At 45.3% G+C, this 16,560-nt stretch overlaps 1 long non-coding RNA gene across 2 annotated transcripts; it reads left to right on the top strand.

The window, feature by feature from the left end:
* Positions 1 to 280: 280 nt before the first annotated feature.
* Positions 281 to 15,709, top strand: LOC144114992 (uncharacterized). Of its 2 annotated transcripts, none has more exons than XR_013311188.1 (4): positions 281 to 535; positions 648 to 729; positions 1,162 to 1,313; positions 15,520 to 15,709. It is a non-coding gene; the product is annotated as an uncharacterized LOC144114992 (long non-coding RNA). The 2 variants fall into 2 exon arrangements; XR_013311187.1 differs by having other exon boundaries at positions 283 to 535; positions 651 to 729.
* Positions 15,710 to 16,560: the final 851 nt, after the last annotated feature.

Here is a 16,560-nt window from a genome sequence, read left to right on the forward strand (position 1 = left end):
ACCGAGGCGAGCATTGCAAGCAATATTCTTTAAAAGGTAAAGCCTCGTTAAATCATTTGTTCTGATATTTTTCCGCTTAATTAGTCGAAAATGTTGTAAGCGCTTCAGTAGAAGCAGACGAAACGACAGGAACGGCATATTCAAAGGGCCCGCGCTCCTTATAGCGCTCGCCTCGGCGGCCTAATCGTGACGCTTTCCGCTACCGAAAAGAGATGGCGCCTCCATGCTTGCGCCCACTTCAGAAAGCGGGAATGCGGCATCCAGCCACCTAGTGGAGATCAGCGCTGCGACCACGGAGCAAGAAAATAGCCTTCTTCCGTGGGGCAGTGACTACGGCTGCAACCAGACAAATCGAAATAACGCGTTTTTTTTTTTTCAACCCATGACGTCGCATCCGGTTTGAAAAAAAAGACGTCAAGTCCTGCAATCTTTTTGCGGTTTAAGCCAGTTAGAGCCATGTTTGAGACGAGCCGAGCATTGCTTTCAGTAGCTCTATGGCCGGTCGGCGAAATGAGCGCGCGCGGTCGTGTTGCACGTGAGTAATTTGTTCTTTCTGTCTTTTGGTATGCACTTACTGAGTGAGTGCCCGTTAACCGACACTCAGCATTCCGTTTTCAACTTCCTTGCGCCCGAATATTTTGTGTTAGCAGATAACCCAGGACTAGCACTGAGCCCGCTTTCCCGGCAGTGGACCCAAAGGCCCGGAGGGAAAGACTCATCTGTTTTATCGTAAGTTCTGCTCAAAACCTCTGTGCAAGTCTACGGAAAAGAGCAGGCGCTGAGCGTGTTTTTATATCTTTTGGCAACCCAGCCCAACGTAACTCATGGTCATGTAAAACACGCATAATTACCAGCTTTTGCGTGAAAAAGGGCGGGAAACTTTGGACAACAGTTCAGTTGAACCACGACCGACCGGCTTTATTGCCGGTCGCGAGTTGAACTAATCGTTTTTGCGATGAGTTTTGTACGCGGTCCGATTTTTTGTAGCCGCGCGGCTGGGAAAGTCTAGAGTGTTGACTTAATGCTGCACTTTACAATTGTGTGGTGCTGTTACAATTCGCTTTCTAAAAACAGGTGCAAAAATTGCGGCGAGATAAACGATTACGCTTTGGTGTCTGCAGAGCGAAACATGTTCTTCTTTTAAATTCATATTTATTTCAGAAAACAGCACTTGAAAGACTGGCAGGCAGTTTTCTGGTTTGCACGGGCCTTCCCGATTCCTGCTTCGAGTCCGGCGTTCGCTTGCTGGTGCAGAGGCTGAACAAATGGGACTTTAAAATGCTGAGGCAGCAAAGGCTTTAAGGTGCCACAAGGTGAGCCCTCCACCTTCTGTGAGAATTTTAAAGTGAGTGCTGTGCCACCTGCATCGAACATCGGTTTTACGTGGGGAAGGTGTTTGGGTGTTTGGACCCAGATGGAAAACTAGCATGGAGCGCATGGAGCAACTGGAAAAGCAAGCTTCCTTTTAAGGCCTCTAATGTTAAGACCTTCTTACAGCTGATGCTGTAAAGAGGCCTTAAAGAGATGAACATAGTGGACAATGTGCTTGATGTCCTTTGACTGTTTGGAAACTTGTGAGGTGCATAAAGCTCACAAGGCACTGTTGCAGTGTGTGACAGGTCATTGTGGTGATATTAGAAGACTGTACTGCACAATGGGACAGAGAAAAGGAGCACATAGGTTAAGCGCTCGTCTGTGGGATCCTTTTCTTTGTCTCGTTGTGCTGCGCTATGTCTTTTAATATGCTATAGCAACAAGCCCAAACTAACACTTTGTTAAGATTGTGGTCATGATAGGTTTCTTTGATTTGGCTGCACTCTCTGCACTAGTCCTGTGAAGTTTTGCGGTGGTGCGTGCAGCATCAGTTCAGGCAGTCCAAATTCAAATTGGCACTGGCCGCTTCCAAAACTAATGGTCGAGTGCAGGCCCGATTGTCTGATAGCCTTGCTGTCGTCACGAAATTGCAACCAACTGCATGCCGCCGACACCAACGACCACCGAAATCCTGAAACACTTTTAAGAATTTTCAAGCAGCAAATCGCAATGAATTTTACCATCAACCTGCTCTAGGAAATCGTCGTTTCACAGAAGAAATAAAAATCATTTCATGTGTACACGCAGGCGACTTACGAATTGGCGCTGAAATGCTGCCCATGCGACTCGACTTGACCACTTAGGTTTTCATTATGACGCCTCAAACAGTCACTAACTCCATGTGTAGGTCCAAGAAGCAGAGAAGGTATGACACGAGTTAATGAAATGATGGCAGTTATTTGCTGAAAGGTTATGGTTTATTATGGGGGGGGTTTAACTTCCCAAAGCAACTCAGGCTATGAGGGATGCCGTAGTGAAGGGCTCCAGAAATTTTGACCTCCTGGGGTTTTTTAAGAGAGCATAGACACCTAACTTTTTGGTGCGTGTTTTCTTCTTTGTAATGTAATGATGCCACTGCTGTGGCTCAGTGGTTATGGCGCTCAGCTGCTGACCCGAAAAAGGTGGGTTCGATTCCGGCCGCGGGGGTCGAATTTCGATGGAGGCGAAATGCCCGTGTACTGTGCAGTGTCTGTGCACGTTAAAGAACCCCAGGTGGGCGAAATTTCTCGAGCCCTTCACTACGGTGTCGCTCATAGCCTGAATAGCTTTGGGGTTTAATTAAACCCCCATAAACCAAACCAATCTTTTTTTGTAATGAGGCGTAAGGCATTATTATACACGGATTACCACATGGTGTGCTTCTACGGCTGCTAAATAATTTATAACTGAATTTCTTTCTCGCGCTGTTTCAGTTTCAACAGCTGAATGATGACTGTGACCTCAAAGGGAGGTTGTAGGTCATGTGAGGCGTGAAAAACTGCAATATAATTGGTGCTCCTACATTTTTTGTCATTCCTGCTCTTCAGGAAGGCTGGCTTCAGCACTGCAGTAAATTAAAACGATAAAGCAGCAATTATATCGGAGTTTTTCTATGCCTCTAATGACCTAAAACCTCTCTTTGACGTCACAACTCTCATTCGGCTGTTGAAACCGAAACAGCGTGACAGAAAAATTTTATTATAAATTATCTAGCAGTCGTAGGCGAATACCACATGGTGATTCATGCATTGTAGTGTCTTCCGCTTCATTATAAAGAAGAAAATATGCCACCAGAATTAGGTCTCTATGCTCCCTTAACGTGCACTGACATTGCACAGTACACGGGCCCCTAGAATTTTGCCTCCATCAAAATTCTAGAGGCCCGTGTACTGCGATGTCAGTGCATGGTAAAGAACCCCAGGTGGTCAATTTCCAGAGCCCTTCACTATGGCATCCCTCATAGCCTGAGTCACTTTGGGATGTTAAACCCCCATAAGCCATAAACCTTTCAACAAAGAACTGTCATCACTTCTTTAAATAACGAGTGCCATACGTTCTCCGCTTCTTTGACCTACACATGGCACCGCCATACTGCTGCACCGCAGTTGCGCTTCCATTTTGGCGAATGCAAGCCAGCCTAGAACTCGTGCTTCACTTCTTGAACTAGTGCAGCCAAATGGAAGAGACCTTACGATTATGTGGCTGCTTCCTTTGCATTGGGTGGGCGACAGTTTTTGTCCTAGCTATTACATAGAATGAAGAAACAAAAAGGAAACGTGGAAACATTCACTATTAAGACAACAGCATTCACCTGCAAACACCAAATGAACAAAGCCTGCCTGCACGGATCTAGCAAATTACAATTTTGAAAGTGGGCCTCCTGCTGTGAAACTGGCAACGTTTGTGCCCCTAGAGGCAAGGAGTGGCGAGAGACGAGAAGCCACAAACAAATGTAGGTAGGGCAGGTAGCTGAACGAGGAAGTAGTTCCCGTAATTGAAGAATACATGGAAAGACAAGGACGAGACATGTTTATGTTCTTCCTTCAATGTTTGTCGTTTTGTTTTCACAAGTTAGGAGTTGATGTTTGTTGTAGTTTCACTTTTTAAGAAATGGTGAGGGGGTTGTTCTTCATCTTGAGACATGCAGCCCAAAAGACAGATCACAGGAGTGACTCACACAACATTAGTGTTTGCGTTTTGTTCCTACTGTTCTGTGTGCTTGCACCCCTTGCCCCCAAATGAGGCATTGACATGATCTTACATGGTGCTATGCTGGTAAAGGATGTGTGCTGCATGCATATGGGTGTGTGGAATTCAGATTCAAGCACCAACACACAGCTTCTATTGCAGTAGGGATTATGGGAGGAAAAAAAGCCTCAAGGATGTAGATGAATAGTTTAGCTCTTGAGTTTGCCTTTTCTGAAAAATTCTGTAACAGGGGGTTTTAATACTTGTCAGCCCACCCCTCATGTTTACTTCCTTGTGGGCCTCTGAGGTAGAAATAAATAAAAGTAATGCCCTTTCAAACAGTATAATTTGCAGCTTTGGTGCAAGATTTTCACTGGCCCCTTCAGGCAGTGTTTGCCCAAAGCTTGTAGTGATTGCTTAATGGCGCTTGGTCCCAATAACCAGACAGTTAACCAATTGCCCTTGTGCCTCTTGATGAAAAAATCTCAGAGGTCAAAATGACAATTTACCATAGCTGTGAACAGTAATGAGCTGGATGTATTGCCGAAGAGAACCGAGGTCATCTACTTGACAGTGGTAAGAATTTTGGGTTGGTTAGAGCATAGATGGCTTAACCTCATCTTCCATATCTTAATAGATGTGGCGTTGTTGGCATGTGTAATTAAAAATTTGTTTCGATGTGTGTGGCTGGTGAGCTGTCAGCTCGGGCATTGCAAAGTTGTAAGCTCAACCAGAAGTACCTGTGCTGTTTGAGCTCAGGGCAAGAGCTTTGAGTGAGGCCACTGCACTACGACCTTGTTGTACATTTGGCTTTCGTGGTGCTCCAACTTCCTCCTTCCCCCACCTTTGTTAGGAGTGGCGCCATGGGACCGAGTGAAAGTGGTGTGGTGTAATTAGAGCAGTGGCATGGCTATAAGGTCCATTCAGACAGCACTGCATAAGACTTGTTTGCTGGATTGTCCCCGCAATCAGAACTGAGGTAAGTTATGAGTGGGCCACTGTGGAAAAAGACAGTCGAACAGCGGAAAACATGCCACGAATAGTGGCGAGCTATAGTTTGGAGGCAACCTTTGATGTCTGTGTTGCCATTGTGGTCAAAGTTATCTATGAGATCATCAAGGGCAGCACCTGTTCAGAATGCATCGCATAGCAATAGATCACAACTTCAATTTTATAGTTGGCTTATGGGCCTTACTGCAGGAGGTGTATGAATCCGTTCAGATTTCACATTGAGGCGCATCAAATTCAGCAACGTTAGTACTCACAGGTACAGTAAAACCTCGTTAAGGCGTACCTCTTGACACTGCAGAAAAACTGTGCAAAGCGGCAATATAGTCACGAAGACAACGAAGCTGGCAGTCGTGCGGGAACGGAAAGGTCGCATTATAGGCGAGCGGCCATTAAAATCATCTCACTGCCATCATTCATCGCCGCTTAATATTCGGCTGGTCACCACGCAACATTTGGTGTGAGATGCGGGGTATCATCCCCATCCTGGTCCTGGAGCTTCGTCGGAGTCCTCCCCCTGCCGTGATCGTCGGCGGTGTGCACCTCCTTCACCCCCCCTGGCTGTGCCCCAGCCCGCCGAACCTGAACCGACCTCTCCGCTCACCCCAGCCCCGTCCCCCGCCCCGACCACAAGACACTTTGACATGACGACGCTGTCGCGACCCGAACCCATGACCCGAGCGACCTGAGACTCCACCCACACGTGAGGACACCACCCCCCTGCCCATGCCATTCGGTGCGTCCAGGGGCTTCGGCCGTCGGCTCCTGGCGGCCTGCGACCCGGAAGCTTCGTGGACCAGGATTCATTCACACATATCTTTCATTGTGGGGGCCAGCACTTTCCCCCATGCCCTTTCTGTTGTACCATCCTCTGAACCCATCTCCACTGAGCGCATCTCTTCGTCGGTGTATTCTATTCACTATCGTGACGATCGCTCGGCAGCCCCGGGTAGTGTCACGAAAACGACGAAGCTGGCAGTGGTGCGGGAACAGAAAGGTCGCGCTATATATAGGCGAGCGGCCATTAAAATCATCTCATTGCCATCGTTCATCGCCGCTTATTATTCGGCTGGTTGCCACGTAACAATATGCTTGAACTGAAAGCAGCCTGGGTATATCCGTTGACCTGGTAAAAGATGATACCTGAGGCTTCTCAAAGAATGCGCAGTGAAACCTTTTAATCACATAGCTACTAGCGCAGCCTCGAAGGCATATGAGCCAGGTCCCGTGTCCCAGCTGCTCTATTATATCGTATTTAAGTGAACAGGCGAGTGTCTGGCACGCCTGCAGTTTTTTCCAAACAGTACGGGTTTAGCTGTCTTCAGCTTCCATGTAGGCGTTACTTTCATTGGATGGCATTTTGTCAATAAATGGAAGTAACAGTGTCAATACGAAACTGTGCTGCAGAAGTCTTTGACTGCAGTGTCTAATACATCACCAATCATGCAAAAAAATGAGTCTCCACAATGCCTCTTCTGCAACAAAGTATACCTCATGTAAACAGGAGGCATTTAGGAATACCTGCTCTATTCCGAGGCCTGGATCTGGAACAGTTGGGGATGAGAGTTAATGGCGAACACCTTAGTAATCTGCGATTCGCAGGTGAAATCGCTAAGTCGCTCAGGAGATGAACTACAAAGCAAGATCAGTGATCAAAATGGTGGGTCTAAAGAATTAAAGGAGTATAGGCACTTAACTTTTGGATGCGTGTTTTTTGTTTGTAATGATCCGTAAGGCATTGTTATACATAGATTATCACCTGGTATTCTCCTATAACCACTAAATAATTTATAATCTCATTTCTTTCTCGTGCTGTTTCGGTCTGTTTCAAGAGCCGAATGAGGACTGTGGCGCCAATGTGTGCTTACAGGTCACGTGAGGCATGAAAAAACTGCCATATATAATCGCTTCTTCCGCATTAGTTGTCATTCCGGCTCTTGAAGAAGGCTGGCTTCAGCACTGTAGTAAATTATAACAAAGCAGCGATTATACGGGTGTTGTTCCATGCCTCACGTGACACAAAACTACTCTTTGACATCACACCGATTGTTCGGCTGTTGAAACTGAAAACAGCGTGACAGAAAAACTTCGATTATAAATTATTTAGCGGCCATGGGCGAATATCACATGGTGATTCATGCGTAGTAGTATTTTCTGCATTGTTGTAGAGAAGAAAACATGCCACCAAAATTACGTGTCTATACTCCTTTAGCACGCAGAAAACCAAATGGAAAATGCTCTTCGCCATTCCCTGCAATGCAAATGCTGTGGGGTGTGTAATATTGTTACGTGGTGGCCGGCCAAAGAGAGGCGCGATGAACGATGGTAGAGATATGTCTTAATGGCCATTGGCCTAGCGCGAGTGGTCCGTACCATGCCACTGCCAGCTTCGTCGTCTTCGTCACGATATTCCATTGTCACATGTAGGAAACTGGGTGGTGTATCATCGTTTGCGTAAGAACTTAAGGACACTGAGAAGTTTCCTAGGCAGCCGCTGACCACACACCATACATGCCAAAATTACTTTTGAGAAGCAATTAAATTCCATTCCTAATTACTTTCCTAGAAATCACAGAAGTAATTAAATTACATTACTAATTACTGGTTTCAAAAGGTAATGACATTACATTACAATTACCTGCCTTAAGTAATGAAAATTACTTATTAGTTTCGATGCTAAAATGTTGTGCATTGGTCATAGTTTGTGCGAAATTTCTAGCTTTTTGTTTGCACCGCCACTGGGCTTGAAAATGGGCGTCGGAAATTTTTCCCCTCTTTAGTCAATTTGAACAGCCACTTCGCTGATGTAGATGAGATCTTTCTCATATCGTTCTTCAATCAGAAGTACATCGTTCAATGTGTAATATGGTCCCACCATCCTGATTTTGAAGAATTTGTCATCCACGTAAACAGCGGGAGTACATTGACTGCTTATCCATGCATCATCCCAGAAATGCACAGTGGTGCAGAGAAGCTGCCAATTTTGCTCTTGTTCAATTGATTTGTTCTGGAGGCAAGTCGTTGGGAATAAATTGCAAGTCGCTGAGACGCTGTTGCCTGTGTTGCCCATGAGTTAGAAATAGGGCCTCAAATGAGGCCACAAAAACACAACTCACAACCAACTTTCTTAGATATGTCAGTTGAGACTTCTTGTCAGTGCGGTGACGTCAAAGTACTTGCTCAAGCTCTCGCAGTACGCCTGCGCGAAGGTGTCTTATGGCATGCCTTGGTGATGGAGCTCTCCTGGTGGTCATGCTGTGCGTTTGTATGTGAGACCATATGCAGTGCAGGAAGATGCGTAGCAGTCCTGTGACTGATATGCAGACTCTTCACCAAAGCAGTGCTGACGCCTGCACGCACATCGCCTCTCGTCCGCGTGCGCCGCTTCCCTGGGGTGCTGGCTATTACTGGTTGTGCGCATTTAAGGCACAAGCCTTAAGTGGCACATTAACATCGATACCCGGCGTCGTTGTCGATGTCCAGAAAAAGTGGTCCACTGCCCCCAATTAATGACATCATCAGCAAAGAGAAAAATTTCTTCCGGGGGTGCAGAGAATTGAACCAAGAGCCTTCAGATTGCGAGGCGATCGCGCAACCCATGGGCCACAATACCGCGTTGCTTCATGGCAAGTAATGGTTCATTTAATGTATGTGTTGCCATATGACTGTATGCTAATGAGTAGGTGTGTCACTAGAAAGGAAGGAAACAATATAAATTAAAAGGTGAATGTTTTTCTCCTTCAAAGCATGGAAGTAGTCTCAAGTGCCCTCCGTAATTTATTCTTGCTTTGGGAGTTGCCGTGGTGGCTCATTGGTTATATGGTGCTCGGCTGCTGGCCCGAAAGACTTTAGTTTGATCCCTACCGCAGCAGTCTCATTTCGGTGGAGATGAAATGCTATAGACCTCCTGCATGTTTGTAAACAAACGAGGTGGCGCTGCAGTCGCTAGCGGGCTCGTGGTAGGCAAAAGGCCAGGGAGTGTCATCGCGGAGAGGTGTTGAGCGCGGGTTTTCAAGGCTTGTAGGTGCGTTTTCAGTTTCTGCGAATCACAGCAATGGTTGATGCTTACAGCTTAGTAATTTCTTGAAGTACACGGGCTCGCGTTGGCCACGTGCGGCGTATTCAGAGAAATAGTTCACCGCTGTGTATTGTATATATGGTTAGTAGTAAACAAAGCGTTCCTGCCGTTGATTTCTATGCTAGGCATTGAATAAAATAGGAAGTTTTTGACACTCTGCTCTAGCCAGAATGATTTTGCTTCGGGACAGTAGTGCGAGGATGTGCTGGCGATCTTTCGGCGGAGCAGACGTGCGCTCACCGTCTGCTGCCATACGTAGGTGTCGTGCTGTGCGAAAAGTAGGGACAGCGTCGTGTCCTTATTCTCCTCTAGCTGTCCCGCTTAAGCGCTGTTTTTATCCGCAGGATCACTCACCAGCCAGGCCGACTTCTCCCCTTGTTAAACTGGTCGATTTGGTGAAAATTTTTGATTTCTGGAATTATTTTCTTTCTTATCCCTGGGGTTTTCTGTTTCGAGACGAAAAATTGTAGCAAAATATTCAGTAGAAATTTATAACGTACGCTTTCGAGATGCGGTGTCGTCGAAAATTGTGAGGTAATTCCTTTGAGGCTTTCTTTGAGTTCAGGGCCGCATTTCTTTGACCTAAGTGCAAGCGAAGAGGCCAAAAACGAGGAAATAAACATTAATTATAAGGTTAGTTTTCTGACCTTTCACATTTTCTGCGATTGGCATCACTCACACCTTCGTGATTTCGTAACGCATGAAAATAGAATGATTCTATTTGTCGCAAACAATTCCCGAGACGTTGAGGAGTGTAATTTATCTCTCGATTTTTTTTTTCCTACACGTGCAGTATTATGTTCGCTATTTTTGTAAGAAACGTTTTCACATAACTATGCGTGCATAAGTACATGATCATCTAAAGAAAGAAGTAATAGCGTCATATACAGAACAGGGCTTTATGAACATGCTGGCATAAAAAAATTTGCACACTTTCTACTCAATTAGTTAGGACCTTGAGGTGACTTGACGAGGGTGTTAATTTTAATTACCCAAGAACTGCACCAGGTATAGCTAAAAATAAAAGGCATTACCGAAACTAGCGTAGCAATTTCATATTTGCACCAAATTTAGTTTCATATTGCATGCATAAATAACGAAAATACTTTTCATTGCCTCACCCCCTCTCAATATCGACACGTCTGTTAAAAGCACGCCTTCGGCTACTTCTTTCCAAACAAGCTTCGCGGTCATGGACTGCATCATGAAACATGACACATGCATGATGCAATGAAAAAGCATGTGACCGCGCATGAACTTACCAGACTTCATTCTACTCGAATCAAATAATTACGTCCGTCATATTAAGAAACACTTTCTAGTAAATATCAAATGCCATAAAACGTGCCATTAAAACATGCTGTGCTATTAACAAAAGAACGCATTTCTTGGGGGCGAGTGAACCTGCCGGCGGGGGCCCCGTGCACACTGGCTCAAGGTGATAAATGCGTGCGCAGCTACATACATGCATTTTTTCCTTGCGCAGTTATAAGCGTACTATGATGATGTTCAGGTGAATGAACGCAGTAACTTACATGCTATTAAGTATATTGAGTGGCAGTGCCAATCGACTCCCAGACTTCGCGCTTTAGTACCGCGGCCCATTCCCCGTTAGCCAGTTTACTAATGCGGTATTTATTGCGAGAAGCCTATCGGGGCTAATTTAAATATTTTTTTATGCTACTATGTGGATCGAACAGTGACGCAGCTGATCAATACATGCTGCTTCTGCAGTGCGCAGGCATGATATGCAGCCGCCGGTAGCTGCAGCAGCTGCGGTAGGCACCGGCTGGCCGTAGCTGTTTTGCCTACCATGCGAAAGTCGCTGCTGACATCAGCGCCACCGCATCTTCGTGACGTCGCGGGTTGAAGGTCTATAGGCTCGTATACTGTGCGATGTCAGTGCACGTTAAAGTACCCCAGGTGGCCAAAATTCCCGGAGCCCTTCACTACGGCGTCCCTCATAGCCCGAGTCGCTTGCTTAGGGACGTTGAACCCCCATAAACTGCATCTTTACTTTGTATATGCTCATCTCCACAAACGCGAGGCCAAAGCATGGTGGATACGAGAAGCATGGACTCGGTATGCAGCAAAAGTAATATCGCTAGTAATTAGTTACTTTTCCGTGAAATTACTGCCTGAAAGTAGTTCATTACATTACTAAATTACCAGGCCACAAGAGTAATTTAATTACTGTAATTTTATTACAGTAATTTAATTGCTGGCTAGTCTGCCACACACTGATTTCAAGGTGATTGCACACTGCTTTTCAATGAATGCGAAATCCTGACATGATAGCGTCCCCAAATGGTACGAGACAAGGCCTTTTGCATTTTTAAGGCAAAGGTTTGTGCCACCTTCCCTTTATTTTTTTGTCTTGTCCCCCCTCTTTTTTTCCCCTCCTTTATATATATATATATATATATATATATATATATATATATATATATATATATATATATATTATATATTTTTTTTTGACGTTATGAATGCAATGTTTTAGCAACAAGCTTGAATTAGCACCTATGAAAAAAATTTTTGCTGGTCTGCACGTGATTGTCTGTATGTCCAGGTTTTGTGCCATTTCCTAGTCTCTGGCATTTATTGGCACTTTCACTTCATTAAAACTTTTGTGAATGTGCTGGCACAAATTTTGAAAAGTTCCTTTTCTAGCGCTTGCAAGTTGTTTCCATATTTTTTTTTTTTCCATGGGGCTGAAGTTTCATGGCACGTCCAGTCTGTCAACTATTTCTTAGCGTTTTCAGATACTTTGTCCCGTTACACTTGTGCATTGTGGAAGAGCCGCAACTGCTCTTAATTAAGATGCTTTGTGTCCTTGCCTTTGTGCAGGGCAGCAGCGGCGTCTTCTCCGCAGTGCTCAGGTGCATTTGGGCAAAGCATCCAAAAAAAATTATGACTATCTTGGCTGGCGTTTCCTCTCGGTCTCTGATTGCATCATATGGTCAGCCGCCATGGTGGCAGAGTGGTTACGGCACTCGGCTGCTGGACCAAAAGACGTGGGTTCGATCCCGGCCGCGGCAATCGAATTTCTATGGAGGCGAAATTCTAGAGGCCCGTGTACTGTGCGATGTCAGTGCACGTTAAAGAACCCCAGGTGGTCGAAATTTCCGGAGCCCTTCACTACGGCGTCTCTCATAGCCTGAGTCGCTTGGGGATGTTAAACCCCATAAACCAAATCAAGCATCATGTCAGAATTTTGCAAAGTTATGGACATGTATACCAGAGAATCATTTTAAAAAGTTATCCAGGATTCGTATTGTGAATAAAAATAGCACAACACGCATAATTTTTGGTTTTGTGATACTGCAGATTACACGAACCAAGAACAGAACAGCAAGGTTCTACTGTATTTCTTTGAAGGGCTGTGACGGTTTTAAACGGTGTCTAGCAACTTAGAATTGTCAGAGGAATTTCGTTTACCTGCAAAAATCGGGGAATTGTGAGGGATACCACCAAGAGAGCGGCCAAACGGAAAAGGACGGACTGAAATTAACGCAGGGGCCTGCCGAGAGTTTTAACGATACTGTGAGTGTCCAGCACACGGTCCATTCTTATTGGCATGACATATTTTTGCTTCTAACGAGTATTAGGCATGGCAGCTTGTCAGTTTTAGCTGTCTTTTTCTTGTCTTCAATTAAGTGAGCACTGTATATACTGGTTGGTTCTGTACAGGTTGCCACGCTCTGCATTAAATTTGGTCTGGTGCATATGAATAGACACAGCTACGTTCAAAAGTATTTTCTGTGGATTAAGCCGTAGTCGTAGTAATGTGCAGAATTCATGCACTTTCAGTATACTGATGCGAGGTGCCACGCCACCCCAGTGTGGCATCAAAATCGATCTGTAAATCTTGCTCTCAGGCCTCGTCAATCTTGTAGGCTATTGCAGAAACAAACAAATAGAGGCTAGTTTCTATGTGGTTCGAGCTGTGATGACGAGGCCATGAAAAGCTGTTACTTTTTGTGGAAATCGCTTGGTGCTTGTGCTGTGGCATTGCTGCTATCGAAAGGGATGCCAGAGTGTGCCTTCATTGGAAAGGCATTAAAATGCAGTACTTTTCGGTGATGAGGAAACCAACCTTTGTCAGCCTTCTTGTTCAAGGGTTCCTTCTTGAAAGCCTGAAGTATTGTTTTGCAGTACAATGAGCAGTGTATGAAGCCCCTAAAAGCATGCAGAGTGTTCCGTTTTGAAGTTTTCCAGAATTTTCTCAAAGTAGAGTTGCTTGTTTCTTCTGTGAAAGCACATGTAATGTCAGCACATATGGCCACCACTCTTATGAACCATTAAAAGAAAACAAAAACTTGTGAGCTTAATTATAGCAAACTTCCAAATCTAAGAGTCCAGATCAGTCGTTCACTTTTCGTATAGTGAGAAGGAAAACAGCTGCTGAAATTCCTGCACAGATTCCTAGTTGAAATGTGCCAGCTTCTCTGGGTCCGTTACAGCCATGGATTTTAGTGTGGTGAAACCCATACACAAGAGTTAAGCGGGCCACGCCCCGTCAAGAATGCTGTATCTGGGGCAGCATTCCACAGGTGGAGGTGTCACAGGGGAGTGTGGAAGAGGTCGTCTTGTTAATGCTCTCACTCTTGTAGTTTAAGGTGCTGTTCAACGATTTTTTATGTGATTTTGTTTCTCAACAATGCCACATCACGTCATACGCCTTTGCAGTGTCTGAACTGTAACAAGAAGAGTTTCTCCACTGCAGCCGTGGCCTCGTGCTTGAGTGCTCGGCTACGGGAGGTCGTGTGTTCGATTCCCGCAAGCCTCCGGTCCACTAGCCGGTTAATTCAATGGGAACAGGCGGTCTCCTGGCCTAGTTCACGGCTCTCCAGGGGTGCACCGCGTGCGAAGGATAGTCTGCGCCTCAAAATTCCCTTCAAATGCGGGCACAAAAACGACTCCACGTGGTTAAAACCTGCAGTCCATAACTCTCGCCTTGTGCCAGTTACAAAACTTTCAACGTTCATGAAACGTTCACTTCTCTAGCCTCACGAGAGATGTGCCGTAGCACTCTCCACTCACAAACCCCCTTCGAGCAAAGCGCAGCGGTATTTGCCTTCTACCGTTGTGGCTGGCTCACACGCACCGCCAGATGTGCATGACGGGCAAAAAGAAAAGAAAGGCTTCTACCTCACAAGGGGGATTTAGGGTTGCTTGACGGCGGAACTTATCTCTTATACGTCAAGGCAACGGTTTGGTTGAGGACCCTTTTCCCAAGCATCTCACCCTAGATGAGGCGAGCACCATGCCGGAGGAAATACCCATTAAAAAACCGGTGGGTACCCGGCGGCACTGGGAATGGAACACAGCACCTCCCGAATGTGAGGCGGATCCTTTACCACAAGACCGCGCTTCGGTGCCATGATCTTTGCCAAAAGGCCGAGAAGTGAAAAGCTGAAAGATCGTCGTTCGGCAGCTTACAAAGTCAAGCTGTCATGTTTTTTCCTGAAAACAGTTATGGCTCAGACAAATTGTACCATTCTACATGATTTTCCCTCATTCATTGAGATGCTCAATAAGCTTTAGGTTGTGATAAATGATGAGGAATAAAATATTTGTGTGAAATGTTTCTTTTCATCACTTCGTTTTGTGGAAACATGTTTGTATTGTAATTTCAAATATCTGTTTTAATATTTGAACTACTCGAAAATAAAGCATATCGCAGTACTGGCCGGCATTTCGGAAGGCCCTGGTATGCACAGCCTGTGTATGAGAGCAGACGATGCAGCGGTCCCTGTGTCGCTACTTTTGGAACCCACATGACGAGGGTTGCTGCTCTTCCTCTGGAGAGACGTAACGCACCCCGACACTCAAACCGAAATCGCTCAGTATAAATAATGCGATAATATTTAATGCGCATATTTGAATCGTGGGGCACATATCACGCGCCTGGTGGGAGTGTGCAATGTTTGAAACTAAGAACACTCCAACCAAAAATTTGGTGTCTTCGCCCCTTTAAGGTTTTGGGTTTAGCATATGGAGCTTGTGACCTCCTGTATGCCAGCATCAGAAGCCTTTCAGAAACCCTGTCGTTGTTTGTCTTGGCTATTTTCATTCATTCTTGGTCTGTGTCTTGTACACACTTCTTTTTGTGTGTGGTTTCTCCGGCACACCTTTAACAATGTTCCTTTTATCTTCTTTTTTTTTTTTTGAGGACCTTTCTAATGTTCATACGCAAAGCCACTACAGGAGTGCGTGGGCTGCTGTAGTCTGTTGGGAGATGTCCTTATCTTTTTCTCTCATATGCATTGCATTTTTGTGTATTTGTTTGAGGGTTTCTCGTAGTGGTTTATTAGTTGCATCTTATTGTTCTGAGCTTGCACACTTTTTTCTCTTTTCATGGCATCCAACCTTGCATGGCGGCACAGCATTCTCTGGTCCCAGGCACCTATTCCCCGTTCCAGGCTACTGGCTCAAGATTGTGCCCACAAGTCTGCACCTTGGCCTACAAGCAGAGTCGCATTAGACCCGCGTTGGCCAGGACTTCTGTGCCAAATAAAGTATTCCTACTGACACGCCTTGTCAGTAACTAATGAAGCGTATGAATAAATGAGTAACAACTTCGTTGGCCCTATAGAAAAACCGTGTTGCAAAGCAGTTTTTTTTTTTTTAAGACCATACCCGACCACCTCATTGTTTCCTCTGAGTAACCTACTCATCTTTGCGGTAAGTGCTTGCCGTGTGTCGCATCACAGTCTGAAGCTAATGAGGAAAAGAAATGTCACCAACATGCTGCTTTGAGACAACTGCTAAAAGGGTGCTGAAGCCCACTGAAAATGTAAACGGGTAATGAACAGGATGGTTGTGGGCACTGCACGTGTCTGCATTTAATGCATATGAGGGGCCAGTTTCAACTTTTTTACAGGTGGGTAGTGCCTTTTCTAATTGCATCATCAGTGAGTGGGATGCTTGTACCCATACCACCACCTCACTCAGCACTTGAGCATTGACAGTGCTAGGGAAGCTCTTGCTGAGCGTTGTAATCAAGGCCCTTTGAATTGAGTGTTCCTTGTAGGTATTTTACAAAGACAAGGTAACTGTCCTAGCAGTGCTACTAGGATTGCAACTCGCTGCAAATGAGGTTGATTCTGTGGCACTGGGCCCTTGCTGGCAGTTTGTGAAATTGGTATTACTCGAAACTGCACTGTAAAAGAGCAAAGAAAATGTCTTCCACAGTAATTCATGCCATGCAACATATGGAAACCATCACATGGCCAGTTTATCCATTGCTTTGAGGTGCGAGACATCTGCCAGTTTCTATGCAGTAGCTTCAGCCTGTTGCACTGGAAATTACATTTCTCTTAAAGGCACTTTTTGAGCAGGAATTGGGTTTAACCTGGTTTTCATGATTTATGCTTCGGGTGCACGAACTGGGTAATATCAGGCTTTAACTGCTAACGAAAGGCCGT

This window comes from Amblyomma americanum, chromosome 1, assembly GCF_052857255.1.
Source record: "Amblyomma americanum isolate KBUSLIRL-KWMA chromosome 1, ASM5285725v1, whole genome shotgun sequence".
In the NCBI taxonomy this organism is placed as follows: Eukaryota; Metazoa; Arthropoda; class Arachnida; order Ixodida; family Ixodidae; genus Amblyomma; species Amblyomma americanum.